We start from the raw sequence: 26,102 nt of genomic DNA, 5'->3' as shown, positions 1-26,102 counted from the left end.
AAACCTTCTTCGGGTTTGAATTTGAGCTTCTCCGTCTCTTAGACCGAGATACGCGCTGTAGGTATCGAGAAGAGCTTCGCGTGAGCAGGCTGAAGCTCCCGTAACTCTCAGCAGATCGAAAGTTATGTCCATTTGAAACTGCAGCTCCTGTTCCTCCGATCCGCAATTCGAGAGTCAAAAAAATAAAGAATTCATTCATTTTTGGGTGCGATCTTACCAGTACTAATGCACCGGATCCCATCAGAACTCCGAAGTTAAGCGTGCTTGGGCGAGAGCAGTACTAGGATGGGTGACCCCCTGGGAAGTCCTCGTATTGCACTCCTTTTTCATTAATTTCTTTTTTTCTTACTCGTACTTCTTATTTTTCCGATTTCCCGCCGTCCTATTACCGACTCTTTCAGTCCAATCCGCGGATAGAAAAGATGCAATAGACTTAATCACATGACGTGAACTTGCAATCTGGGTGACGCAGGCCGCTTCAGAGGGTCCCAGCGCGCCCTACGGGAAAAACTCCCCGAAAGACCATCTCCGGGTTGTAATTTCAGCGTCTCCGTCTCTTATACCGAGATACTTGCTGTAGGTATAAACAGGAGCTTCGTGTGAACAGGCTGAAGCTCCCGTAACTCTTAGCCGATCGAAAGTTATGTCCGTTTGAAACTGCAGCTCCTGTTCCTCCAATCCGCAATTCGAGAGACAAAACAATAAAAATTCATTCACTATTTGGTGCGATCATACCAATACTAATGCACCGGATCCCATTAGAACTCCGAGGTTAAGCGTGCTTGGGCGAGAGCAGTACTAGGATGGGTGACCCCCTGGGAAGTCCTCGTGTTGCACCCCTTTTTCATTAATTTCTTTTTTTTTTACTCGTACTTCTTGTTTTTCCGATTCTCGCCGTCCTATTTCCGACTCTTTCAGTCCAATCCGCGGATAGAAAAGATGCAATAGACTTAATCACACGACGTGAACGTGCGATCTGGATGACGCAGGACGCTTCAGTGGGTCCCAACGCATCCTACGGGAAAAATGCCCCGAAAGACCATCTTCGAGTTGTAATTTGAGCGTCTCCGTCTCTTAGACCGAGATACTTGCTGTAGGTATCGAGAGGAGCTTCGTGTGAACAGGCTGAAGCTCCCGTAACTCTTAGCCGATCGAAAGTTATGTCCGTTTGAAACTGCAGCTCCTGTTCCTCCGATCCGCAATTCGAGAGACAAAACAATAAAAATTCATTCACTATTTGGTGCGATCATACCAGCACTAATGCACCGGATCCCATTAGAACTCCGAAGTTAAGCGTGCTTGGGCGAGAGCAGTACTAGGATGGGTGACCCCCTGTGAAGTCCTCGTGTTGCACCCCTTTTTCATTAATTTCTTTTTTTTTTACTCGTACTTCTTGTTTTTCCGATTTCTCGCCGTCCTATTTCCGACTCTTTCAGTCCAATCCGCGGATAGAAAAGATGCAATAGACTTAATCACACGACGTGAACGTGCGATCTGGGTGACGCAGGACGCTTCAGTGGGTCCCAACGCATCCTACGGGAAAAATGCCCCGAAATACCATCTTCGAGTTGTAATTTGAGCATCTCCGTCTCTTAGACCGAGATACTTGCTGTAGGTATCGAGAGGAGCTTCGTGTGAACAGGCTGAAGCTCCCGTAACTCTTAGCCGATCGAAAGTTATGTCCGTTTGAAACTGCAGCTCCTGTTCCTCCGATCCGCAATTCGAGAGACAAAACAATAAAAATTCATTCAGTATTGGGTGCGATCATACCAGCACTAAGGCACCGGATCCCATCAGAACTCTGAAGTTATGCGTGCTTGGGCAAGAGCAGTACTAGGATGGGTGACCCCCTGGGAAGTCCTCGTGTTGCACCCCTTTTTTAATTAGTTTCTTTTTTTCTTACTCGTAAATCTTGTTTTCCGATTCCTCTTCGTCCTATTTCCGACTCTTTCAGTCCAATCCACGGATAGAAAAGATGCAATAGACTGAATCACACGACGTGAACGTGCGATCTGGGTGACGCGGGCCACTTCGGTGGGTCTCAGCACGTCCTACGAGAAAAATGCCCCTAAAGACCATCTTCGGGTTTGAATTTGAGCTTCTCCGTCTCTTAGACCGAGATACGCGCTGTAGGTATCGAGAAGAGCTTCGCATGAGCAGGCTGAAGCTCCCGTAACTCTCAGCAGATCGAAAGTTATGTCCGTTTGAAACTGTAGCTCCTGTTCCTTCGATCCGCAATTCGAGAGACAAAAAAATAAAGAATTCATTCATTGTTGGGTGCGATCATACCAGTACTAATGCACCGGATCCCATCAGAACTCCGAAGTCAAGCGTGCTTGGGTGTGAGTAGTACTAGGATGGGTGACCCTCTGTGAAGTCCTCGTGTTGCACCCCTTTTTCATTAATATCTTTTTTTCTTACTCGTACTTCTTATTTTTCCGATTCCTCGCCGTCCTATTACCGACTTTTTCAGTCCAATCCGCGGATAGAAAAGATGCAATAGACTTAATCACACGACGTGAACGTGCGATCTGGGTGACGCAGGTCGCTTCAGTGGATCCCACCACGCCCTACGGGAAAAACGCCCCGAAAGACCATCTCCGGGTTGTAATTTGAGCATCTCCGTCTCTTAGACCGAGATACTTGCTGTAGGTATCAAGAGGAGCTTCGTGTGAACAGGCTGAAGCTCCCGTAACTTTTAGCCAATCGAAAGTTATGTCCGTTTGAAACTGCAGCTCCTGTTCCTCCGATCTGCAATTCAAGAGACAAAAAAATAAAGAAATTCATTCATTGTTGGGTGCGATCATACCATCACTAATGCACCGGATCCCATCAGAACTCCGAAGTTAAGCGTGCTTGGGTGAGAGCAGTATTAGGATGGGTGACCCCCTGGGAAGTCCTTGTGTTGCACCCCTATTTCATTAATTTCTTTTTTTCTTACTCGTACTTCTTGTTTTTCCGATTCCTCGCCGTCCTATTTCCGGCTTTTTCAGTCCAATCCGCGGATAGAACAGATGCAATAGACTTAATCACATGACGTGAACGTGCGATCTGGGTGACGCAGGACGCTTCAGTGGGTCCCAGCGCGCCCAACGGGAAAAACGCCCCGAAAGACCATCTCCGGGTTGTAATTTGAGCGTCTCCGTCTCTTAGATCGAGATACTTGGTGTTGGTATCGAGAGGAGCTTCGTGTGAACAGGCTGAAGCTCCCGTAACTCTTAGCCGATCGAAAGTTATGTCCGTTTGAAACTGCAGCTCCTGTTCCTCCGATCCGCAATTCGAGAGACAAAACAATAAAAATTCATTCACTGTTGGGTGTAATCATAACAGCACTAATGCACCGCATCCCATCAGAACTTCGAAGTTAATCGTGCTTGAGCGAGAGCAGTACTAGGATGGGTGTCCCCCTGGGAAGTCCTCGTGTTGCACCCCTTTTTCATTATTTTCTTTTTTTTCTTACTCGTACTTCTTGTATTTCCGATTCCTCGCCGTCCTATTTCCGACTTTTTCAGTCCAATCCGCGGATAGAAAAGGTGCAATAGACTTAATCACACGACGTGAACGTGCGATCTGGGTGACGCAGGATGCTTCAGTGGGTCCCAGCGCGCCCTACGGGAAAAACGCCTCGAAAGACCATCTCAGGGTTGTAATTTGAGCGTCTCCGTCTCTTAGACCGAGATACTTGGTGTAGGTATCGAGAGGAGCTTCGTGTGAACAGGCTGAAGCTCCCGTACCTCTTAGCCGATTGAAAGTTATGTCCGTTTGAAACTGCAGCTCCTGTTCCTCCGATCCGCAATTCGAGAGACAAAACAATAAAAATTCATTCACTGTTGGGTGCGATCATAACAGCACTAATGCACCGCATCCCTTCAGAACTCCGAAGTTAAGCGTACTTGGGCGAGAGCAGTACTAGGATGGGTGACCCCCTGGGAAGTCCTCGTGTTGCACCTTTTTTTCATTAATTTCTTTTTTTCTTACTCGTACTTCTAATTCTTCCGATTCCTCTCCGTCCTATTTCCGACTCTTTCAGTCCAATCCGCGGATAGAAAAGATGCAATAGACTGAATCATACGATGTGAACGTGCGATCTGGGTGACGCGGGCCGCTTCGGTGGGTCTGTTGGAAAACTGGCGTTCAGATCAATCACGATTGATACCCGGTGCAGCGGAAGTTTAAAATTTTTAGTATGGAACAATTCCATAGTGTGGGTATCAACCATACGATTAAATTATTTGTGTGTGTAAAATTAAATAACTATTATTAAATTTTACCTTCAATCTCGAAGCGAGATTATTGGACACCACACAGATTTCTCTGCGCTTCTTGTATCTCCCTGGAACTGATGAACAAGCTTTCCTTCAATCAGGTCCACGAATGGAGGTTTAATCCCTCTGATAGATTGCACTAGAAAATCTATCAGAAGTTTTCTGCGAAGAGAATAACGAATTTGATTCGCTAATCCTGTCTGCAATTCAAAATCACAGACCGGAAAATCTCTGACAGAGAGAGGGAGGGCGGCCGAATTTCTAGAGAGAGCTAGGTTTTTTTTTCGAAAACTGTCTCTCAAAATTATGACCAACTGTGTGTAATTTCTGTACTGCAATAACTTATTTATAATGCAGGCCACTAACACCTTAGGGCCCATTAGTCATAAGTTGAGGCCCGACAAGCAAAGCCCGCATGTTCAGAAATTAATATAAAATTCATCGTGACTCCGATTGATAAACCGATTTTACCAATGTGCACAGAAACCATTTCTGCACATTTTAAAGTCAAGATAAATTTTCCTGAATCCGAATTCAGTGGTTTCCAAAAATGTACATCCCTATGTCATTTTAGGAAATCCTACTCCCTTACTCTTATTTAAGAAGTCCAACTTCTTTATTCATTAAATTTAACTCTTTAAATTTAACTATCTCAACGGGGATTAAAACTCCATTACACTGTGTGACCCTCAATGGTTCAGGGATACAGCTAGCCGTGGGCTCACAACTCCTTGTGACTCGGAACAATGACTTCCGACTTGCCCAACGAATCATGGTAAAGCGCCTAGCAACATCGCCCCATTATTCCCTAGGTATCACTGATAGTGCCTACAAGAACCAGTAGATTTTGGTTAGCGTACAGTACGGTCCCTTCATCCATATATCCCGATCGAATCAACAACCATTGGTATATCGAGAGTCGCTCAAGATTCGATAACTATGCAATACATCTTGAAGATCAAATTAGTGACATCGCATGTGCTACTAAGAAACCATTTCTTAAATCACATCAAGTACTCTGGCCAGAGATTTGTCACACTAATATCTCCTCAGATCGCATAGGATATCCACACTCACAAGTATGTGGTGAATCCTTGACAACAATGCATCGACTCCTATATGTGTTGTAACTGTACCCAATCCCGACACCTGATGACCCCAATAGAGTCGGTAAACGAGTCAAAGCACAGTACTAGCATATAGAGTCTCCATGATGTTTCAAGTAATAAGGACTAATGGTGTACAACCAAAACCGCGGACTTTATCCACTCGATAAGTGATAACCACTTGGAAAGTCCGGATAGGGTAGTTCGATTATTCATCCTATGAATATCCATTTGCATGCTTCGAACATCTCCATGTTCCCTACCAATGAAACGTGGTACTCCGCATCGCAAATGCTAGTCTCAAACTCGAGCGATCCTTATCCTTATTATCGGACGGCTCAATCGACTAGGAACAGTTTAGAATATACAGTGACTATAAGATGTATTTCATGATAGACATCCCCATGTTCTACCACATCTTACATACACTATAGTATATTCAAGGTCTTTATCAAAACAACAATAGTATATCATAATATAACAATATGAAGAAAGATAAAGTCATTGCCATTAATAAAAGTGTAAATTACATTAAACAAAAGATCGTTTGTACAAAGAGTCATCAAATCCCATAGCCACAAGTTGGCTCACTGGGCACCCACTCTTTCAATCTCCCACTTGCCCTATAGCCAACTAGTCATACTACGTAGACCCATTGCTTCGCGATGTTTGTCAAACAATGGTCCTGGCAAGGGCTTAGTAAGCGGATCAGCGATATTGTCTGTAGAGGCCACTCGTTCGACAGTGATGTCTCCTCTTTCCACAATCTCCCGGATGATGTGGTATTTCCTCAGTACGTGTTTGGATCTTTGATGAGACCTTGGTTCCTTTGCTTGAGCAACGGCACCCGTGTTGTCACAGTACACCGGGACTGGACCAACAAATTCAGGAATGACGCCCAACTCTTGGACGAACTTCCTCATCCAAATGGCCTCTTTAGCAGTAGCTGATGCTGCAATGTATTCAGCCTCAGTGGTGGAATCCGCTGTGGTGTCCTGCTTGGAACTCTTCCAAGAGACAGCACCGCCATTGAGCATGAACACAAATCCAGAGGTTGACTTCGAGTCATCCACGTCACTTTGGAAGCTAGAGTCGGTATAGCCTTCCAATTTCAGATCTCGTCCTCCATATACCATGAACATATTCTTAGTCCTTCGTAAGTACTTAAGAATGTCCTTCACGGCTTTCCAATGCATTTGACCAGGATTAGCCTGATATCTGCTCGTGACACTCAGAGCAAATGCTACATCCGGTCTGGTAGATATCATCCCATACATGATACTACCTATAGCTGACGCATATGGTACATGTGTCATATTCTCTATCTCTGCATCAGTCTTGGGACACATAGACTTGGATAAAGAAACTCCATGACACATGGGTAGATGTCCTCTCTTGGACCCATCCATTGAAAACCGTTTCAATATGGTGTCGATGTAGGTTGATTGAGTGAGTCCTATCATTCTCTTAGATCTATCTCTATAGATCTGTATCCCAAGAATGTAGGATGCCTCACCCAAATCCTTCATCGAGAATCTACCTGATAACCATATCTTTGTTGACTGCAACATCCCTACATCATTCCCAATGAGTAGAATGTCATCAACATAAAGTACTAAGAATGTCACAGCATCCTTAACTACTTTCTTGTACACTCACGGTTCCTCCGGGTTCTTGATGAAACCAAAATCTTTTATTGTTTCATCAAATTTCTGGTTCCAACTTCTTGATGCTTGTTTTAGACCATAAATTGATCTCTGAAGCTTGCATACCTTATGCTCGCTTCCCATGGATGTGAACCCCTCCGGCTGCTTCATATAGATTTCTTCCTTAATGTCTCCATTAAGAAAAGCAGTCTTCACATCCATTTGCCATATCTCATAGTCATACCATGCAGCTATGGCAATAAGGATTCTTATGGACTTGAACATTGCAACTGTTGAAAAGGTTTCATCATAGTCAACTCCTTGTCTTTGAGTGTAACCTTTCGCCACCAATCGCGCCTTGTAGGTCAATACCTTACCATCATGCCCAAGCTTTCTCTTGTAGATCCATTTACACCCTATTGGAACAATTCCATCAGGAGGATCTACTAAAGACCAAACTTGGTTTGTATGCATTGAATCCAATTCAGACTGCATAGCTTCAAGCCATAAATTTGAATCCGCATCAGAAATTGCTTCCTTGAAGTTTCTTGGATCACATCCAATGTCGGGTTCATCTTGATCCCCTTCAAGAAGAAGACCATATCGAACAGGAGGTCTAGAAGTCCTCTCGGATCTTCTAGGTTCAGGCGTGTCCAGTAATGGTTCCTGAGGCGTAGGATCGTTATTTTGTATTTCGGGTTCTTCTCGAACTTCTTCGAGTTCCATCATCTCGCCTTTCTTATCCAATAAGAACTCCTTCTCCAAGAAGGTGGCATTCCTAGAAACAAACACCTTTGTTTCAGCAGGATAATATAAATAATATCCGATTGAATTCTTCGGATACCCTACAAAATAACATAAGCTGGATCGACTATCCAACTTATCTCCCACTGTCTGCTTCACGTAAGCAGGACATCCCCAAATCCTTAAGTACGAATACTTAGGAGCTTTGCCATTCCATAACTCGTATGGTGTTTTGTCCACTGCTTTAGTGTGGACGTTGTTCAACAACAATACCGCCGTTTCAAGCGCATAGCCCCAAAACGAAGGTGGAAGCTCAGTGAAGCTCATCATGGATCGAACCATGTCCAACAAAGTTCGATTACGATGCTCCGATACACCATTAAGCTGTGGTGTCATAGGAGGAGTCCACTGAGAGAGAATCCCATTCTCTTTTAGATAGTCCAAAAAATCGGTACTTAAGTATTCTCCACCTCGATCCGATCGAAGTGCTTTAATACTTTTACCTAGCTTATTTTCTACTTCAGCCTTGAATTCTTTGAACTTTTCAAATGCTTCATACTTATATTTCATTAAATATAAATACCCATACCTTGAATAATCATCAGTAAAGGTAATGAAGTAGGTGTGGCCATGTTGAGTCCCAACTCTAAATGGACCACAAACATCTGTATGGATCAAATCCAACAGATTTTGACTACGCTCAGGTTTCCCCTTAAAAGGAGATTTAGTCATTTTCCCTTTTAGGCAGGATTCACAAGTAGGTAGAGAGTTAATATCAGACATATCAAACATGCCCTCTCCCACTAGCTTGTTCATCCTCCTTGAGGAAATATGACCTAGTCTAGCGTGCCAAAGGTTTGCCGGGTTTTGACTATCGATTTTCCTTTTGTTTGTCGTCGCCGGTTTATCAACATAATTTATTGGAACGTCTTTTAGTTTTAAGTTGTATAGATCGTTTTCAAGTTGTCCATTTCCAATCAAACATTCATTCTTGTAAATATTGCAAATCCCATTCACAAAATTGCAAGAATAACCATCTCTATCTAGCATAGAAACAGAAATAATGTTTTTAATTAAATCCGGAACAAATAAAACATCTCTTAATAATAACTTAAAACCATTCTGCAAAGTTAAACAAACATCTCCAATGGCCGTAGTTTCAACTCTGGAACCATTCCCGAGCCTCAGCTGGGTCTCACCCATTCTAAGCCTGCGACTTCTTGTCATCACCTGCAAATCATTGCAAATGTGAGATCCACATCTGGTATCCAATACCCAAGACGTTGTATTAAGTGAAATGTTTATTTCAATATAGAACATACCCTTTGAAGTTTCCAACTGCTCTAGATATTCCTTGCAGTTGCGCTTCCAATGACCCGGCTTCTTGCAGTAATGGCAAACATCCTTGGATTTTTCCATTTTTGAAGCCTTTGTCTTGTGCTTCTTCTCGGGCTCGACTTTCTTGGGTGGGGCAGAACGTTTCTTGCCCTTCATACTTGGCCCCTTCTTAGCAGAAGATGAGGAGCCCACCAAGAAAGCTGGCTTATCCTTCTTAAGTGTGGATTCATATGTCACAAGCATATTGACCATCTCTTCAAGGGTGGCCTCTATCTTGTTCATATTAAAATTTACCACAAATCCGTCAAACGAAGAAGGAAGAGACAGAAGCAGTAAATCCACGTTGAGTTCATGCTCCAACACCAAATCAAGGGTCGCTAACTTTTGTATGAGCCAAATCACTCGTACCCCATGATCACGGACCGAAGTCCCTTCACGCATGCGACACGTCATCAGCTCCTTAACAGTAGCGAACCTTTCAGCCCTCGATTGAGCCCCAAAAAGTTCCTTGAGTTGAGCGTGAATGTCAGCAGCATTCACGGTGTCCTCAAATCGCCTCTGGATTCAGACATCGAGGCTTGCATATAGCATTTGGTCTTGATGTCATGGTCCCACCATGCATCAAGTTTGGCTAATTCCTCCGGACTTACGTCAGCTGGTGCTTCCTTCGGAGGTGATTTCTCTAACACGTAGAACATCTTCTCCAAAGTCAAGACAATCTTCAACTTCCGGAACCATTCCGTATAGTTTGCGCCAGTTAACTTGTTTTGTTCGAGGATCGAGAATAAAGGATTACGCGAATTCATCGTATGAAATACTGAAAAGAAAAACAGACATATATCAATGATTGTTTAAGCAATTTACTAAGACATAAAATAGGCAAAATTTAATTTTATGAATCTCACTCCCACTATTTTAACGATTTCACTACCCTCTAGTGAAAACGGGAAACTTTTTCCTTAGTGAGAACATGGAGTCCAATTGACAAACTTATGGTCCCGAATAATATCAGCCAACCATAATTCTCAAAAGGTAGAGCCCAATTGCTTCCAAAGCAAACCCCATGTGTTTACCTCATGTCCAATAAGGGCCCAATAATATGACGCCGTTTAAAGTGACATGTCAAGATGACCCATCAATATTAAGTTGTGATGGACGGTCGCCATGTGGATCCCCCAATAATATGAGCCGATCCCATGGGAGTTCCACCCAACTTACAACATTTGTCGATCCAATGTACAGCTTTCCGACGAACGGGCCCCCCCAATAATATGAGCCGGACCGTATCCGCGGGTAGCATCTCATACATTGACCGTTGATGGAAGGTAGGAACATTTAAACAAATTTAAATTTCCTTTATTTATCTTGATATCAATTTTAAATCATATTTAAAATGAGGGATTTTTAATTATGAAAATTTGTCTCATCATTTTTCAATTTATTGTATGCTTGCCGGATTCATACAATTATGTCTAAAACATGCATACAATCATAATATCATATATTATATATAGGATGATCGATTCCATTTCTAATTGACTCGTGGTTGCCAATCACGAGTCTTAGTCCAATCCTAGGTAATATGCAGTATGCAATGCAATCCTATTACATTAGCTTCCAATTTACATTTCTTCGTCTTTATTGTCTGCTGGGCCCACCATCTTCAAATCTTAATCTCCCACTAAATCTAATGTATTTACAATAAATAGCAATGACAAGTAGGGGATACATTTTAGGGGTGGGAACGGGCCATAAACCAAGCCCACTTTTATTACATATGACATTCATATTGGGCCATAAACAAGGCCCATTAATAAAACCAACAACAATAAAACAAATGTAAATTCCTAACATACACCTACAAAATTGGTCATGACAATCGATCATCCTTATCCAATAACATTTAATTCAAAATTAATTTATTGGATATCATGCATATGGCAATTTAAATTTAAACAGGATAAAATCATATTTTATATATAAAATCATATTTTACATATAAAATCATATTTTACCTTTTATTAAATAAAATCATATTTTATCTACAGAATCTAATTTTATAGATAAAATCATATTTTACTTAATATATACATAAGATCAAATCTTATCATCAATTGTACCAAAAATAATTGATTTCAAAATTCAATTTAAGGATAAAATATTAAAATTTTCCAAAAATTCAAATTTATCCAAAAATCAATTTTAAAATTTTCGGACTCGAACAATTCGATCCGATGCCTCGTGAACCAATCAAAAACAATTTTTGACCGGACCAAAAATAAAATTTTAACACATTAAAATTAATTTAAATAAAAAAAATAATTTTTCCCGCGGGCCGCCCGGGACACTCCCGGGCCGGCCCGCACCCGTGGGCGCGGGCCGGGGCAGCCCGGCTGCCCCTTTAGGGCAGCGACAATCGCCGCCCTGGCGGCGCCGTGCGCCGCCCTGGCGGCGCCGTGCGCCCCCTTTGGGCGGCGCCGTGCGCCGCCCGGGGCAGCGACCGTCGCTGCCCCACCGGGCAGCGATCCAATCGCTGCCCGGGTTTTGCCCGAAATTTTTTTTTTTTTTTTTATTTAAAATATATTTGTTTTAAAAAACCAAGACCCAAAAATTTTTGTACAATCGATTAATTTAATCGTTTGATCTGAGCAACCTGGCTCTGATACCACTGTTGGAAAACTGGCGTTCAGATCAATCACGATTGATACCCGGTGCAGCGGAAGTTTAAAATTTTTAGTATGGAACAATTCCATAGTGTGGGTATTAACCATACGATTAAATTATTTGTGTGTGTAAAATTAAATAACTATTATTAAATTTTACCTTCAATCTCGAAGCGAGATTATTGGACACCACACAGATTTCTCTGCGCTTCTTGTATCTCCCTGGAACTGATGAACAAGCTTTCCTTCAATCAGGTCCACGAATGGAGGTTTAATCCCTCTAATAGATTGCACTAGAAAATCTATCAGAAGTTTTCTGCGAAGAGAATAACGAATTTGATTCGCTAATCCTGTCTGCAATTCAAAATCACAGACCGGAAAATCTCTGACAGAGAGAGGGAGGGGCGGCCGAATTTCTAGAGAGAGCTAGGGTTTTTTTTTCGAAAACTGCCTCTCAAAATTATGACCAACTGTGTGTAATTTCTGTACTGCAATAACTTATTTATAATGCAGGCCACTAACACCTTAGGGCCCATTAGTCATAAGTTGAGGCCCGGCAAGCAAAGCCCGCATGTTCAGAAATTAATATAAAATTCATCGTGACTCCGATTGATAAACCGATTTTACCAATGTGCACAGAAACCATTTCTGCACATTTTAAAGTCAAGATAAATTTTCCTGAATCCGAATTCAGTGGTTTTCAAAAATGTACATCCCTATGTCATTTTAGGAAATCCTACTCCCTTACTCTTATTTAAGAAGTCCAACTTCTTTATTCATTAAATTTAACTCTTTAAATTTAACTATCTCAACGGGGATTAAAACTCCATTACACTGTGTGACCCTCAATGGTTCAGGGATACAGCTAGCCGTGGGCTCACAACTCCTTGTGACTCGGAACAACGATTTCCGACTTGCCCAACGAATCATGGTAAAGCGCCTAGCAACATCGCCCCATGATTCCCTAGGTATCACTGATAGTGCCTACAAGAACCAGTAGATTTTGGTTAGCGTACAGTACGGTCCCTTCATCCATATATCCCGATCGAATCAACAACCATTGGTATATCGAGAGTCGCTCAAGATTCGATAACTATGCAATACATCTTGAAGATCAAATTAGTGACATCGCATGTGCTACTAAGAAACCATTTCTTAAATCACATCAAGTACTCTGACCAAAGATTTGTCACACTAATATCTCCTCAGATCGCATAGGATATCCACACTCGCAAGTATGTGGTGAATCCTTGACAACAATGCATCGACTCCTATATGTGTTGTAACTGTACCCAATCCCGACACCTGATGACCCCAATACAGTCGGTAAACGAGTCAAAGCACAGTACTAGCATATAGAGTCTCCATGATGTTTCAAGTAATAAGGACTAATGGTGTACAACCAAAACCGCGGACTTTATCCACTCGATAAGTGATAACCACTTGGAAAGTTCGGATAGGGTAGTTCGATTATTCATCCTATGAATATCCATTTCCATGCTTCGAACATCTCCATGTTCCCTACCAATGAAACGTGGTACTCCGCATCGCAAATGCTAGTCTCAAACTCGAGCGATCCTTATCCTTATTATCGGACGGCTCAATCGACTAGGAACAGTTTAGAATATACAGTGACTATAAGATGTATTTCATGATAGACATCCCCATGTTCTACCACATCTTACATACACTATAGTATATTCAAGGTCTTTATCAAAACAACAATAGTATATCATAATATAACAATATGAAGAAAGATAAAGTCATTGCCATTAATAAAAGTGTAAATTACATTAAACAAAAGATCGTTTGTACAAAGAGTCATCAAATCCCATAGCCACAAGTTGGCTCACTGGGCACCCACTCTTTCAGGGTCCCAGCGCGACATACGGGAAAAATGCCCCGAAAGACCATCTCCATTTTGGAATTTGAGCGTCTCCATCTCTTTAACCTAGATACGCACTATAGGTATCGAGTGGAGCTTTGCGTGAGCAGGCTGAAGCTCCAGTAACTCTCAGCCGATCGAAAGTTATGTCCGTTTGAAACTGCAGCTCCTGTTCCTCCGATCCGCAATTCGAGAGACAAAAAAATAAAGAATTCATTCACTATTGGGTGCGATCATACCAGCACTAATGCACCGGATCCCATCAGAACTCCGAAGTTATGCGTGCTTGGGCAAGAGCAGTACTAGGATGGGTGACCCCCTGGGAAGTCCTCGTGTTGCACCCCTTTTTTAATTAGTTTCTTTTTTTCTTACTCGTACATCTTGTTCTTCCGATTCCTCTCCGTCCTATTTCCGACTCTTTCAGTCCAATCCACAGATAGAAAAGATGCAATAGACTGAATCACACGACGTGAACGTGCGATCCGGGTGACGCGGGCCACTTCGGTGGGTCCCAGCACGTCCTACAAGAAAAATGCCCCCAAAGACCATCTTCGGGTTTGAATTTGAGCTTCTCCGTCTCTTAGACCGAAATACGCGCTGTAGGTATCGAGAAGAGCTTCGCGTGAGCAGGCAGAAGCTCCCCTAACTCTCAGCAGATCGAAAGTTATGTCCGTTTGAAATTGCAGCTCCTGTTCCTCCGATCCGCAATTCGAGAGACAAAAAAATAAAGAATTCATTCACTGTTGGGTGCGATCATACCAGTACTAATGCACCGGATCCCATCAGAACTCCGAAGTTAAGCGTGCTTGGGCGAGAGCAGTACTAGGATGGGTGACCCCCTGGGAAGTCCTCGTGTTGCACTCTTTTTTCATTAATTTCTTTTTTTCTTACTTGTACTTCTTATTTTTCCGATTCCCCGCCGTCCTATTACCGACTCTTTCAGTCCAATCCGCGGATAGAAAAGATGCAATAGACTTAATCACATGACGTGAATGTGCGATCTGGGTGACGCAGGCCGCTTCAGTGGGTCCCAGCGCGCCCTACGGGAAAAACGCCCCGAAAGACCATCTCCGGGTTGTAATTTGAGCGTCTCCATCTCTTAGACCGAGATACTTGCTGTAGGTATAAAGAGGAGCTTCATGTGAACAGGCTGAAGCTCCCGTAACTCTTAGCCGATCGAAAGTTATTTCCGTTTGAAACTGCAGCTCCTGTTCCTCCGATCCGCAATTCGAGAGACAAAAAAATAAAGAATTCATTCACTGTTTGGTGCGATCATACCAGCACTAATGCACCGGATCCCATCAGAACTCCGAAGTTAAGCGTGCTTGGGCGAGAGCAGTACTAGGATGGGTGACCCCCTGGGAAGTCCTCGTGTTGCACCCCTTTTTCATTAATTTCTTTTTTTCTTACTCGTACTTCTTGTTTTTTCGATTCCTCGCCGTCCTATTACCGACTCTTTCAGTCCAATCCGCGGATAGAAAATATGCAATAGATATAATCACACGACGTGAACGTGCGATCTGGGTGACGCAGGCCGCTTCAGTGAGTCCCAGCGCGCCATACGGGAAAAACGCCCCGAAAGACCATATCCGGGTTGTAATTTGAGTGTCTCTGTCTCTTAGACCGAGATACTTGCTGTAGGTATCGAGAGGAGCTTCGTGTGAATAGGCTGAAGCTCCCGTAACTCTTAGCCGATCGAAAGTTATGTCCGTTTGAAACTGCAGCTCCTGTTCCTCCGATCCGCAATTCAAGAGACAAAACAATAAAAATTCATTCACTATTTGGTGCGATCATACCAGCACTAATGCACCGGATCCCATTAGAACTCCGAAGTTAAGCGTGCTTGGGCGAGAGCAGTACTAGGATGGGTGACCCCTTGGAAAGTCCTCGTGTTGCACCCCTTTTTCATTAATTTCTTTTTTTTTTTTACTCGTACTTCTTGTTTTTCCGATTCCTCGCCGTCCTATTTCCGACTCTTTCAGTCCAATCCGCGGATAGAAAAGATGCAATAGACTTAATCACACGACGTGAACGTGCGATCTGGGTGACACAGGATGCTTCAGTGGGTCCCAACGCATCCTACGGGAAAAATGCCCCGAAAGACCATCTTCGAGTTGTAATTTGAGCGTCTCCGTCTCTTGGACCGAGATACTTGCTGTAGGCATCGAGAGGAGCTTCGTGTGAACAGGCTGAAGCTCCCGTAACTCTTAGCCGATCGAAAGTTATGTCCGTTTGAAACTGCAGCTCCTGTTCCTCCGATCCGCAATTCGAGAGACAAACCAATAAAAATTCATTCACTATTGGGTGCGATCATACCGGCACTAAGACACCGGATCCCATCAGAACTCTGAAGTTATGCGTGCTTGGGCAAGAGCAGTACTAGGATGGGTGACCCCCTGGGAAGTCCTCGTGTTGCACAACTTTTTTAATTCGTTTCTTTTTTTCTTACTCGTACATCTTGTTTTCCGATTCCTCTCCGTTCTATTTCCGACTCTTTCAGTCCAATCCACGGATAAAAAAGATGCAATAGACTGAATCACACGACGTGAACGTGCGATCTGTGTGACGCGGGCCACTTCGGTGGGTCTCAGCACGTCCTACGAGAAAAATGCCCCTAAAGACCATCTTCGGGTTTGAATTTGAGCTTCTCCGTCTCTTATACCGAGATACGCGCTGTAGGTATCGAGAAGAGCTTCGCGTGAGCAGGCTGAAGCTCCCGTAACTCTCAGCAGATCGAAAGTTATGTCCGTTTAAAAACTGTAGCTCCTGTTCCTCCGATCCGCAATTCGAGAGACAAAAAAATAAAGAATTCATTCACTGTTGGGTGCGATCATACCAGTACTAATGCACCGGATCCCATTAGAACTCCGAAGTTAAGCGTGCTTGGGCGTGAGCAGTACTAGGATGGGTGACCCCTTGGGAAGTCCTCGTGTTGCACCCCTTTTTCATTAATATCTTTTTTTCTTACTCGTACTTCTTATTTTTCCGATTCCTCGCCGTCCTATTACCGACTTTTTCAGTCCAATCCGCGGATAGAAAAGATGCAATAGACTTAATCACACGACGTGAACGTGCGATCTGGGTGACGCAGGCCGCTTCAGTGGATCACAGCACGCCCTACGGGAAAAACGCCCCGAAAGACCATCTCCGGGTTGTAATTTGAGCATCTCCATCTCTTAGACCGAGATACTTGCTGTAGGTATCAAGAGGAGCTTCGTGTGAACAGGCTGAAGCTCCCGTAACTTTTAGCCAATCGAAAGTTATGTCCGTTTGAAACTGCAGCTCCTGTTCCTCCGATCCGCAATTCGAGAGACAAAAAAATAAAGAAATTCATTCACTGTTGGGTGCGATCATACCATCACTAATGCACCAGATCCCATCAGAACTCCGAAGTTAAGCGTGCTTGGGCGAGAGCAGTATTAGGATGGGTGACCCCCTGGGAAGTCCTCGTGTTGCACCCCTATTTCATTATTTTTTTTTTCTTACTCGTACTTCTTGTTTTTCCGATTCCTCGCCGTCCTATTTCCGGCTTTTTCAGTCCAATCCGCGGATAGAACAGATGCAATAGACTTAATCACACGACGTGAACGTGCGATCTGGGTGACGCAGGACGCTTCAGTGGGTCCCAGCGCGCCCAACGGGAAAAACGCCCCGAAAGACCATCTACGGGTTGTAATTTGAGCGTCTCCGTCTCTTAGACCGAGATACTTGGTGTAGGTATCGAGAGGAGCTTCGTGTGAACAGGCTGAAGCTCCCGTAACTCTTAGCCGATCGAAAGTTATGTCCGTTTGAAACTGCAGCTCCTGTTCCTCCGATCCGCAATTCGAGAGACAAAACAATAAAAATTCATTCACTGTTGGGTGTGATCATAACAGCACTAATGCACCACATCCCATCAGAACTTCGAAGTTAAGCGTGCTTGGGCGAGAGCAGTACTAGGATGGGTGACCCCCTGGGAAGTCCTCGTGTTGCACCCCTTTTTCATTAATTTCTTTTTTTCTTACTCGTACTTCTTATATTTCCGATTCCCCTCCGTCCTATTACCGACTCTTTCAGTCCAATCCGCGGATAAAAAAGATGCAATAGACTTAATCACACGACGTGAACGTGCGATCTGGGTGACGCAGGCCGCTTCAGTGGGTCCCAGCACGCCCTACGGGAAAAACGCCCCAAAAGACCATCTCCATGTAGTAATTTGAGCGTAACATCTCTTAGACCGAGATACTTGCTGTAGGTATAAAGAGGAGCTTCGTGTGAACAGGCTGAAGCTCCCGTAACTCTTAGCCGATCGAAAGTTATGTCCGTTTGAAACTGTAGCTCCGGATCCTCCGATCCGCAATTCGAGAGACAAAAAAATAAAGAATTCATTCATTTTTGGGTGCGATCATATCAGCACTAATGCATCGGATCCCATCAGAACTCCGAAGTTAGGCGTGCTTGGGCGAGAGCAGTACTAGGATGGGTGACCCCCTGGGAAGTCCTTGTGTTGCAACCTTTTTTTTATTAATTTCTTTTTTTTTTATCGTACTTCTTGTTTTTCCGATTCCTCGCCGTCCTATTACCAACTCTTTCAGTCCAATCCGCGGATAGAAAAGATGCAATAGACTTAATCACACGACGTGAACGTGCGATCTGGGTGACGCAGGCCGCTTTAATGGGTCCCTGCATGCCCTACGGGAAAATTGCCCTGAAAGACCATATCCGGGTTGTAATTTAAGCGTCTCCGTCTCTTAGACCGAGATACTTGCTGTAGGTATCGAGAAGAGCTTCGTGTGAACAGGCTGAAGCTCCCGTAACTCTTAGCCGATCGAAAGTTATGTCCGTTTGAAACTGCAGTTCCTGTTCCTCCGATCCGCAATTCGAAAGACAAAACAATAAAAATTTTATTGGGTGTGATCATACCAGCACTAATGCACCGGATCCCATCTGAACTCCGAAGTTAAGCGTGCTTGGGCGAGAGTAGTACTAGGATGGGTGACCCCCTGGGAAATCCTCGTGTTGCACCCCTTTTTCATTAATTTCTTTTTTTCTTACTCGTACTTCTTGTTTTTCCGATTCCTCGTCGTCCTATTTCCAACTCTTTCAGTCCAATCCGCGGATAGAAAAGATGCAATAGACTGAATCACACGACGTGAACGTGCGATCTGGGTGACGCGGGCCACTTCGGTGGGTCCCAGCACGTCCTACGAGAAAAATACCCCAAAAGACCATCTTCGGTTTTGAATTTGAGCTTCTCCGTCTCTTATACCGAGATACGCGCTGTAGGTATCGAGAAGAGCTTCGCGTGAGCAGGCTGAAGCTCCCGTAACTCTCAGGAGATCGAAAGTTATGTCCGTTTGAAACTGCAGCTCCTGTTCCTTCGATCCGCAATTCGAGAGACAAAAAAATAAAGAATTTATTTATTTTTGGGTGCGATCATACCAGTACTAATGCACCGGATCCCATCAGAACTCCGAAGTTAAGCGTGCTTGGGCGAGAGCAGTACTAAGATGGGTGACCCCCTGGGAAGTCCTCGTGTTGTACCCCTTTTTCATTAATTTCTTTTTTTCGTACTCGTACTTCTTATTTTTCCGATTCCTCGCCGTCCTATTACCGACTTTTTCAGTCCAATCCGCGGATAGAAAAGATGCAATAGACTTAATCACACGACGTGAACATGCGATCTGGGTGACGCAGGCCGCTTCAGTGGGTCCCAGCGTGCCCTACGGGAAAAACGCCCCGAAAGACCATCTCCGGGTTGTAATTTGAGCGTCTCCGTCTCTTAGACCGAGATACTTGCTGTAGGTATCAAGAGGCGCTTCGTGTGAACAGGCTGAAGCTCCCGTAACTTTTAGCCGATCGAAAGTTATGTCCGTTTGAAACTGCAGCTCCTGTTCCTCCGATCCGCAATTCGAGAGACAAAAAAATAAAGAATTCATTCACTGTTGAGTGCGATCATACCAGCACTAATGCACCGGATCCCATCAGAACTCCGAAGTTAAGCGTGCTTGGGCGAGAGCAGTACTAGGAGGGGGGAAGTTCTCGTGTTGCACCCCTTTTTCATTAATTTCTTTTTTTCTTACTCGTACTTCTTATATTTCCGATTCCCCGCCGTCCTATTACCGACTCTTTCAGTCCAATCCGCGGATAGAAAAGATGCAATAGACTTAATCACACGACGTGAACGTGCGATCTGGGTGACGCAGGCCGCTTCAGTGGATCCCAGCACGCCCTACGGGAAAAACGCCCCGAAAGACCATCTCCGGGTTGTAATTTGAGCATCTCCATCTCTTAGACCGAGATACTTGCTGTAGGTATCAAGAGGAGCTTCGTGTGAACAGGCTGAAGCTCCCGTAACTTTTAGCCAATCGAAAGTTATGTCCGTTTGAAACTGCAGCTCCTGTTCCTCCGATCCGCAATTCGAGAGACAAAAAAATAAAGAAATTCATTCACTGTTGGGTGCGATCATACCATCACTAATGCACCGGATCCCATCAGAACTCCGAAGTTAAGCGTGCTTGGGCGAGAGCAGTATTAGGATGGGTGACCCCCTGGGAAGTCCTCGTGTTGCACCCCTATTTCATTAATTTTTTTTTTCTTACTCGTACTTCTTGTTTTTCCGATTCCTCGCCGTCCTATTTCCGGCTTTTTCAGTCCAATCCGCGGATAGAACAGATGCAATAGACTTAATCACACGACGTGAACGTGCGATCTGGGTGACGCAGGACGCTTCAGTGGGTCCCAGCGCGCCCAACGGGAAAAACGCCCCGAAAGACCATCTCCGGGTTGTAATTTGAGCGTCTCCGTCTCTTAGACCGAGATACTTGGTGTAGGTATCGAGAGGAGCTTCGTGTGAACAGGCTGAAGCTCCCGTAACTCTTAGCCGATCGAAAGTTATGTCCGTTTGAAACTGCAGCTCCTGTTCCTCCGATCCGCAATTCGAGAGACAAAACAATAAAAATTCATTCATTGTTGGGTGTGATCATAACAGCACTAATGTACTACATCCCATCAGAACTCCGAAGTTAAGCGTGCTTGGGCGAGAGCAGTACTAGGATGGGTGACCCCCTGGGAAGTTCTCGTGTTGCACCCCTTTTTCATTAATTTCTTTTTTTCTTACTCGTACTTCTTATATTTCCGATTCCCCTCCGTCCTATTACCGACTCTTTCAGTCCAATCCGCGGATAAAAAAGATGCAATAGACTTAATCACACGACGTGAACGTGCGATCTGGGTGACGCAGGCCGCTTCAGTGGGTCCCAGCACGCCCTACGGGAAAAACGCCCCAAAAGACCATCTCCATGTTGTAATTTGAGCGTAACATCTCTTAGATCGAGATACTTGCTGTAGGTATAAAGAGGAGCTTCGTGTGAACAGGCTGAAACTCCCGTAACTCTTAGCCGATCGAAAGTTATGTCCGTTTGAAATTGTAGCTCCGGATCCTCCGATCCGCAATTCGAGAGACAAAAAAATAAAGAATTCATTCATTTTTGGGTGCGATCATATCAGCACTTATGCATCGGATCCCATCAGAACTCCGAAGTTAGGCGTGCTTGGGCGAGAGCAGTACTAGGATGGGTGACCCCCTGGGAAGTCCTTGTGTTGCACCCTTTTTTTATTAATTTCTTTTTTTTTTATCGTACTTCTTGTTTTTCCGATTCCTCGCCGTCCTATTACCAACTCTTTCAGTCCAATCCGCGGATAGAAAAGATGCAATAGACTTAATCACACGACGTGAACGTGCGATCTGGGTGACGCAGGCCGCTTTAATGGGTCCCTGCATGCCCTACGGGAAAAACGCCCCGAAAGACCATATCCGGGTTGTAATTTAAGCGTCTTCGTCTCTTAGACCGAGATACTTGCTGTAGGTATCGAGAAGAGCTTCGTGTGAACAGGCTGAAACTCCCGTAACTCTTAGCCGATCGAAAGTTATGTCCGTTTGAAACTGCAGTTCCTGTTCCTCCGATCCGCAATTCGAGAGACAAAACAATAAAAATTTTATTGGGTGTGATCATACCAGCACTAATGCACCGGATCCCATCTGAACTCCGAAGTTAAGCGTGCTTGGGCGAGAGCAGTACTAGGATGGGTGACCCCCTGGGAAATCCTCGTGTTGCACCCCTTTTTCATTAATTTCTTTTTTTCTTACTCGTACTTCTTGTTTTTCCGATTCCTCGTCGTCCTATTTCCAACTCTTTCAGTCCAATCCGCGGATAGAAAAGATGCAATAGACTGAATCACACGACGTGAACGTGCGATCTAAGTGACGCAGGCCACTTCGGTGGGTCCCAGCACGTCCTACGAGAAAAATACCCCAAAAGACCATCTTCGGTTTTGAATTTGAGCTTCTCCGTCTCTTATACCGAGATACGCGCTGTAGGTATCGAGAAGAGCTTCGCGTGAGCAGGCTGAAGCTCCCGTAACTCTCAGCAGATCGAAAGTTATGTCCGTTTGAAACTGCAGCTCCTGTTCCTTCGATCCGCAATTCGAGAGACAAAAAAATAAAGAATTTATTCATTGTTGGGTGCGATCACATCAGTACTAATGCACCGGATCCCATCAGAACTCCGAAGCTAAGCGTGCTTGGGCGAGAGCAGTACTAGGATGGGTGACCCCCTGGGAAGTCCTCGTGTTGTACCCCTTTTTCATTAATTTCTTTTTTTCGTACTCGTACTTCTTATTTTTCCGATTCCTCGCCGTCCTATTAACGACTTTTTCAGTCCAATCCGCGGATAGAAAAGATGCAATAGACTTAATCACACGACGTGAACATGCGATCTGGGTGACGCAGGCCACTTCAGTGGGTCCCAGCGCGCCCTACGGGAAAAACGCCCCGAAAGACCATCTCCGGGTTGTAATTTGAGCGTCTCCGTCTCTTAGACCGAGATACTTGCTGTAGGTATCAAGAGGAGCTTCGTGTGAAAAGGCTGAAGCTCCCGTAACTTTTAGCCGATCGAAAGTTATGTCCGTTTGAAACTGCAGCTCCTGTTCCTCCGATCCGCAATTCGAGAGACAAAAAAATAAAGAATTCATTCACTGTTGAGTGCGATCATACCAGCACTAATGCACCGGATCCCATCAGAACTCCGAAGTTAAGCGTGCTTGGGCGAGAGCAGTACTAGGAGGGGGGAAGTTCTCGTGTTGCACCCCTTTTTCATTAATTTCTTTTTTTCTTACTCGTACTTCTTATATTTCCGATTCCCCGCCGTCCTATTACCGACTCTTTCAGTCCAATCCGCGGATAGAAAAGATGCAATAGACTTAATCACATGACGTGAACGTGCGATCTGGGTGACGCAGGCCGCTTCAGTGGGTCCCAGCACGCCCTACGGGAAAAACTCCCCGAAAGACCATATCCGGGTTGTAACTTGAGCGTCTCCGTCTCTTAGACCAAGATACTTGCTGTAGGTATCGAGAGGAGCTTCGTGTGAACAGGCTGAAGCTCCCGTAACTCTTAGCCGATCGAAAGTTATGTCCGTTTGAAACTGCAGCTCCTGTTCCTCCGATCCGCAATTCAAGAGACAAAACAATAAAAAATCATTCACTATTGGGTGCGATCATACCAGCACTAATGCACCGGATCCCATCAGAACTCCGAAGTTAAGCGTGCGTGGGCGAGAGCAGTACTAGGATGGGTGACCTCCTGGGAAGTCCTTGTGTTGCACCCCTTTTTCATTAATTTCCTTTTTTTTTACTCGTACTTCTAATTCTTTCCGATTCCTCTCCGTCCTATTTCCGACTCTTTCAATCCAATCCGCGGATAGAAAAGATGCAATAGACGGAATCATACGATGTGAACGTGCGATCTGGGTGGCGCGGGCCGCTTCGGTAGGTCCTAGCGCGACGTACGGGAAAAATGCCCCGAAAGACCATCTCCGTTTTGGAATTTGAGCGTCTCCGTCTCTTTAACGTAGATACGCACTATAGGTATCGAGTGGAGCTTCGCGTGAGCAGGCTGAAGCTCCAGTAACTCTCAGCCGATCGAAAGTTATGTCCGTTTGAAACTGCAGCTCCTGTTCCTTTGATCCGCAATTCGAGAGACAAAAAAATAAAGAATTCATTCACTATTGGGTGCGATCATACCTGCACTAATGCTCCGGATCCCATCAGAACTCTGAAGTTATGCGTGCTTGGGCAAGAGCAGTACTAGGATGGGTGACCCCCTGGGAAGTCCTCGTGTTGCACCCCTTTTTTAATTAGTTTCTTTTTTTCTTACTCGTACATCTTGTTCTTCCGATTCCTCTCCGTCCTATTTTCGACTCTTTCAGTCCAATCCACGGATTGAAAAGATGCAATAGACTGAATCACACGACGTGAACATGCGATCTGGGTGACGCAGGCCACTTCGGTGGGTCCCAGCACGTCCTACGAGAAAAATGCACCCAAAAACCTTCTTCGGGTTTGAATTTGAGCTTCTCCGTCTCTTAGACCGAGATATGCGCTGTAGGTATCGAGAAGAGCTTCGCGTGAGAAGGCTGAAGCTCCCGTAACTCTCAGCAGATCGAAAGTTATGTCCATTTGAAACTGCAGCTCCTGTTCCTACGATCCGCAATTCGAGAGTCAAAAAAATAAAGAATTCATTCATTTTTGGGTGCGATCTTACCAGTACTAATGCACCGGATCCCATCAGAACTCCGAAGTTAAGCGTGCTTGGGCGAGAGCAGTACTAGGATGGGTGACCCCCTGGGAAGTCCTCGTGTTGCACCCCTTTTTCATTAATTTCTTTTTTTCTTACTCGTACTTCTTATTTTTCCGATTCCTCGCCGTTCTATTACCGACTTTTTCAGTCCAATCCGCGGATAGAAAAGATGCAAAAGACTTAATCACACGACGTGAACGTGCGATCTGGGTGACGCAGTCCGCTTCAGGGGGTCCCAGCATGCCCTACGGGAAAAACGCTCCAAAAGACCATCTCCGGGTTGTAATTTGAGCGTCTCCGTCTCTTAGATCGAGATTCTTGTTGTAGGTATAAAGAGGAGCTTCGTGTGAACAGGCTGAAGCTCCCGTAACTCTTACCGATCGAAAGTTATGTCCGTTTGAAACTGCAGCTCCGGATCCTCCGATCCGCTATTCGAGAGACAAAAAAATAAAGAATTCATTCACTATTGGGTGTGATCATACCAGCACTAATGCACCGTATCCCATCAGAACTCCGAAGTTAAGCGTGCTTGGGCGAGAGCAGCAATAGGGATGGGTGACCCCTGGGAAGTCCTCGTGTTGCACCCCTTTTTAATTAATTTCTTTTTTTCTTACTCGTACTTCTAATTCTTCCGATTCCTCTCCGTCCTATTTCCGACTCTTTTAGTCCAATCCGCGGATAGAAAAGATGCAATAGACTGAATCATACGATGTGAACGTGCGATCTGGGTGACGCGGGCCGCTTCGGTGGGTCCCGGCGCGACATACGGGAAAAATGCCCCGAAAGACCATCTCCATTTTGGAATTTGAGCGTCTCCGTCTCTTGAACCTAGATACGCACTATAGGTATCGAGTGGAGTTTTGCGTGAGCAGGCTGAAGCTCCAGTAACTCTCAGCCGATCGAAAGTTATGTCCGTTTGAAACTGCAGCTCCTGTTCCTCCGATCCGCAATTCGAGAGACAAAAAAATAAAGAATTCATTCACTATTGGGTGCGATCATACCAGCACTAATGCACCGGATCCCATCAGAACTACGAAGTTATGCGTGCTTGGGCAAGATCAGTACTAGGATGGGTGACCCCCTGGGAAGTCCTCGTGTTGCACCCCTTTTTTAATTAGTTTCTTTTTTTCTTACTCCTACATCTTGTTCTTCCGATTCCCCGCCGTCCTATTACCGACTCTTTCAGTCCAATCCACGGATAGAAAAGATGCAATAGACTGAATCACACGACGTGAACGTGCGATCTGGGTGACGCGGGCCACTTCGGTGGGTCCCAGCACGTCCTACGAGAAAAATGCCCCCAAAGACCATCTTCGGGTTTTAATTTGAGCTTCTCTGTCTCTTAGACCGAGATACGCGCTGTAGGTATCGAGAAGAGCTTCGCGTGAGCAGGCTGAAGCTCCCCTAACTCTCAGCAGATCGAAAGTTATGTCCGTTTGAAACTGCAGCTCCTTTTCCTACGATCCGCAATTCGAGAGACAAAAAAATAAAGAATTCATTCACTGTTGGGTGCGATCATACCAGTACTAATGCCCGGATCCCATCAGAACTCCGAAGTTAAGCGTGCTTGGGCGAGAGCAGTACTAGGATGGGTGACCCCCTGGGAAGTCCTCGTGTTGCACCCCATTTTCATTAATTTCTTTTTTTCTTACTCATACTTCTTATTTTTCCGATTCCTCGCCGTCCTATTACCGACTTTTTCAGTCCAATCCGCGGATAGAAAAGATGCAATAGACTTAATCACACGACGTGAATGTGCGATCTGGGTGACGCAGGCCGCTTCAGTGGGTCCCAGCACGCCCTACGGGAAAAACGCCCCGAAAGACCATCTCCGGGT

The 26,102-nt window shown here is 44.7% G+C and overlaps 30 non-coding genes and 2 pseudogenes across 30 annotated transcripts; all 32 read left to right on the top strand.

Annotated features, from left to right (window-relative positions):
• Positions 1 to 203: 203 nt before the first annotated feature.
• LOC140868237 (5S ribosomal RNA) lies at positions 204 to 322 on the top strand. The gene has a single exon (XR_012145664.1). It is a non-coding gene; the product is annotated as a 5S ribosomal RNA (ribosomal RNA).
• Positions 323 to 721: 399 nt separating this feature from the next.
• On the top strand, positions 722 to 840 carry LOC140868049 (5S ribosomal RNA). The gene has a single exon (XR_012145484.1). It is a non-coding gene; the product is annotated as a 5S ribosomal RNA (ribosomal RNA).
• A 398-nt stretch (positions 841 to 1,238) lies between these two features.
• Positions 1,239 to 1,357, top strand: LOC140868517 (5S ribosomal RNA). Its single transcript, XR_012145931.1, has one exon. It is a non-coding gene; the product is annotated as a 5S ribosomal RNA (ribosomal RNA).
• A 399-nt stretch (positions 1,358 to 1,756) lies between these two features.
• LOC140867929 (5S ribosomal RNA) lies at positions 1,757 to 1,875 on the top strand. The gene has a single exon (XR_012145369.1). It is a non-coding gene; the product is annotated as a 5S ribosomal RNA (ribosomal RNA).
• A 400-nt stretch (positions 1,876 to 2,275) lies between these two features.
• On the top strand, positions 2,276 to 2,394 carry LOC140870310 (5S ribosomal RNA). The gene has a single exon (XR_012147277.1). It is a non-coding gene; the product is annotated as a 5S ribosomal RNA (ribosomal RNA).
• A 401-nt stretch (positions 2,395 to 2,795) lies between these two features.
• On the top strand, positions 2,796 to 2,914 carry LOC140868008 (5S ribosomal RNA). Its single transcript, XR_012145446.1, has one exon. It is a non-coding gene; the product is annotated as a 5S ribosomal RNA (ribosomal RNA).
• Positions 2,915 to 3,313: 399 nt separating this feature from the next.
• On the top strand, positions 3,314 to 3,432 carry LOC140868799 (5S ribosomal RNA). Its single transcript, XR_012146200.1, has one exon. It is a non-coding gene; the product is annotated as a 5S ribosomal RNA (ribosomal RNA).
• A 400-nt stretch (positions 3,433 to 3,832) lies between these two features.
• LOC140868982 (5S ribosomal RNA) lies at positions 3,833 to 3,951 on the top strand. The gene has a single exon (XR_012146377.1). It is a non-coding gene; the product is annotated as a 5S ribosomal RNA (ribosomal RNA).
• A 9,921-nt stretch (positions 3,952 to 13,872) lies between these two features.
• Positions 13,873 to 13,991, top strand: LOC140870031 (5S ribosomal RNA). The gene has a single exon (XR_012147015.1). It is a non-coding gene; the product is annotated as a 5S ribosomal RNA (ribosomal RNA).
• A 401-nt stretch (positions 13,992 to 14,392) lies between these two features.
• LOC140870308 (5S ribosomal RNA) lies at positions 14,393 to 14,511 on the top strand. The gene has a single exon (XR_012147275.1). It is a non-coding gene; the product is annotated as a 5S ribosomal RNA (ribosomal RNA).
• A 400-nt stretch (positions 14,512 to 14,911) lies between these two features.
• Positions 14,912 to 15,030, top strand: LOC140869413 (5S ribosomal RNA). The gene has a single exon (XR_012146774.1). It is a non-coding gene; the product is annotated as a 5S ribosomal RNA (ribosomal RNA).
• Positions 15,031 to 15,429: 399 nt separating this feature from the next.
• Positions 15,430 to 15,548, top strand: LOC140869827 (5S ribosomal RNA). The gene has a single exon (XR_012146820.1). It is a non-coding gene; the product is annotated as a 5S ribosomal RNA (ribosomal RNA).
• Positions 15,549 to 15,949: 401 nt separating this feature from the next.
• On the top strand, positions 15,950 to 16,068 carry LOC140868743 (5S ribosomal RNA). The gene has a single exon (XR_012146145.1). It is a non-coding gene; the product is annotated as a 5S ribosomal RNA (ribosomal RNA).
• Positions 16,069 to 16,469: 401 nt separating this feature from the next.
• LOC140867878 (5S ribosomal RNA) lies at positions 16,470 to 16,588 on the top strand. Its single transcript, XR_012145317.1, has one exon. It is a non-coding gene; the product is annotated as a 5S ribosomal RNA (ribosomal RNA).
• Positions 16,589 to 16,989: 401 nt separating this feature from the next.
• LOC140870482 (5S ribosomal RNA) lies at positions 16,990 to 17,108 on the top strand. Its single transcript, XR_012147441.1, has one exon. It is a non-coding gene; the product is annotated as a 5S ribosomal RNA (ribosomal RNA).
• Positions 17,109 to 17,505: 397 nt separating this feature from the next.
• Positions 17,506 to 17,624, top strand: LOC140868491 (5S ribosomal RNA). Its single transcript, XR_012145906.1, has one exon. It is a non-coding gene; the product is annotated as a 5S ribosomal RNA (ribosomal RNA).
• Positions 17,625 to 18,023: 399 nt separating this feature from the next.
• LOC140868361 (5S ribosomal RNA) lies at positions 18,024 to 18,142 on the top strand. Its single transcript, XR_012145782.1, has one exon. It is a non-coding gene; the product is annotated as a 5S ribosomal RNA (ribosomal RNA).
• A 393-nt stretch (positions 18,143 to 18,535) lies between these two features.
• Positions 18,536 to 18,654, top strand: LOC140868021 (5S ribosomal RNA). Its single transcript, XR_012145458.1, has one exon. It is a non-coding gene; the product is annotated as a 5S ribosomal RNA (ribosomal RNA).
• Positions 18,655 to 19,054: 400 nt separating this feature from the next.
• On the top strand, positions 19,055 to 19,173 carry LOC140868552 (5S ribosomal RNA). The gene has a single exon (XR_012145964.1). It is a non-coding gene; the product is annotated as a 5S ribosomal RNA (ribosomal RNA).
• A 400-nt stretch (positions 19,174 to 19,573) lies between these two features.
• LOC140869280 (5S ribosomal RNA) lies at positions 19,574 to 19,682 on the top strand (annotated as a pseudogene).
• Positions 19,683 to 20,083: 401 nt separating this feature from the next.
• LOC140869972 (5S ribosomal RNA) lies at positions 20,084 to 20,202 on the top strand. The gene has a single exon (XR_012146958.1). It is a non-coding gene; the product is annotated as a 5S ribosomal RNA (ribosomal RNA).
• A 398-nt stretch (positions 20,203 to 20,600) lies between these two features.
• Positions 20,601 to 20,719, top strand: LOC140868893 (5S ribosomal RNA). Its single transcript, XR_012146292.1, has one exon. It is a non-coding gene; the product is annotated as a 5S ribosomal RNA (ribosomal RNA).
• A 399-nt stretch (positions 20,720 to 21,118) lies between these two features.
• On the top strand, positions 21,119 to 21,237 carry LOC140868101 (5S ribosomal RNA). Its single transcript, XR_012145535.1, has one exon. It is a non-coding gene; the product is annotated as a 5S ribosomal RNA (ribosomal RNA).
• Positions 21,238 to 21,629: 392 nt separating this feature from the next.
• LOC140869068 (5S ribosomal RNA) lies at positions 21,630 to 21,748 on the top strand. Its single transcript, XR_012146460.1, has one exon. It is a non-coding gene; the product is annotated as a 5S ribosomal RNA (ribosomal RNA).
• Positions 21,749 to 22,148: 400 nt separating this feature from the next.
• LOC140870453 (5S ribosomal RNA) lies at positions 22,149 to 22,267 on the top strand. Its single transcript, XR_012147414.1, has one exon. It is a non-coding gene; the product is annotated as a 5S ribosomal RNA (ribosomal RNA).
• A 400-nt stretch (positions 22,268 to 22,667) lies between these two features.
• On the top strand, positions 22,668 to 22,776 carry LOC140869279 (5S ribosomal RNA; annotated as a pseudogene).
• A 399-nt stretch (positions 22,777 to 23,175) lies between these two features.
• Positions 23,176 to 23,294, top strand: LOC140870343 (5S ribosomal RNA). The gene has a single exon (XR_012147308.1). It is a non-coding gene; the product is annotated as a 5S ribosomal RNA (ribosomal RNA).
• A 401-nt stretch (positions 23,295 to 23,695) lies between these two features.
• LOC140868079 (5S ribosomal RNA) lies at positions 23,696 to 23,814 on the top strand. The gene has a single exon (XR_012145513.1). It is a non-coding gene; the product is annotated as a 5S ribosomal RNA (ribosomal RNA).
• A 401-nt stretch (positions 23,815 to 24,215) lies between these two features.
• On the top strand, positions 24,216 to 24,334 carry LOC140868038 (5S ribosomal RNA). Its single transcript, XR_012145475.1, has one exon. It is a non-coding gene; the product is annotated as a 5S ribosomal RNA (ribosomal RNA).
• Positions 24,335 to 24,733: 399 nt separating this feature from the next.
• Positions 24,734 to 24,852, top strand: LOC140869343 (5S ribosomal RNA). Its single transcript, XR_012146722.1, has one exon. It is a non-coding gene; the product is annotated as a 5S ribosomal RNA (ribosomal RNA).
• Positions 24,853 to 25,252: 400 nt separating this feature from the next.
• Positions 25,253 to 25,371, top strand: LOC140868279 (5S ribosomal RNA). The gene has a single exon (XR_012145704.1). It is a non-coding gene; the product is annotated as a 5S ribosomal RNA (ribosomal RNA).
• A 401-nt stretch (positions 25,372 to 25,772) lies between these two features.
• On the top strand, positions 25,773 to 25,890 carry LOC140870388 (5S ribosomal RNA). Its single transcript, XR_012147352.1, has one exon. It is a non-coding gene; the product is annotated as a 5S ribosomal RNA (ribosomal RNA).
• Positions 25,891 to 26,102: the final 212 nt, after the last annotated feature.

Source organism: Henckelia pumila, chromosome 4 (genome assembly GCF_033568475.1).
Source record: "Henckelia pumila isolate YLH828 chromosome 4, ASM3356847v2, whole genome shotgun sequence".
Lineage (NCBI taxonomy): Eukaryota > Viridiplantae > Streptophyta > Magnoliopsida > Lamiales > Gesneriaceae > Henckelia > Henckelia pumila.
Note: the sequence above shows the minus strand (reverse complement) of the source record. Positions and strands in the feature narration are given on the sequence as shown.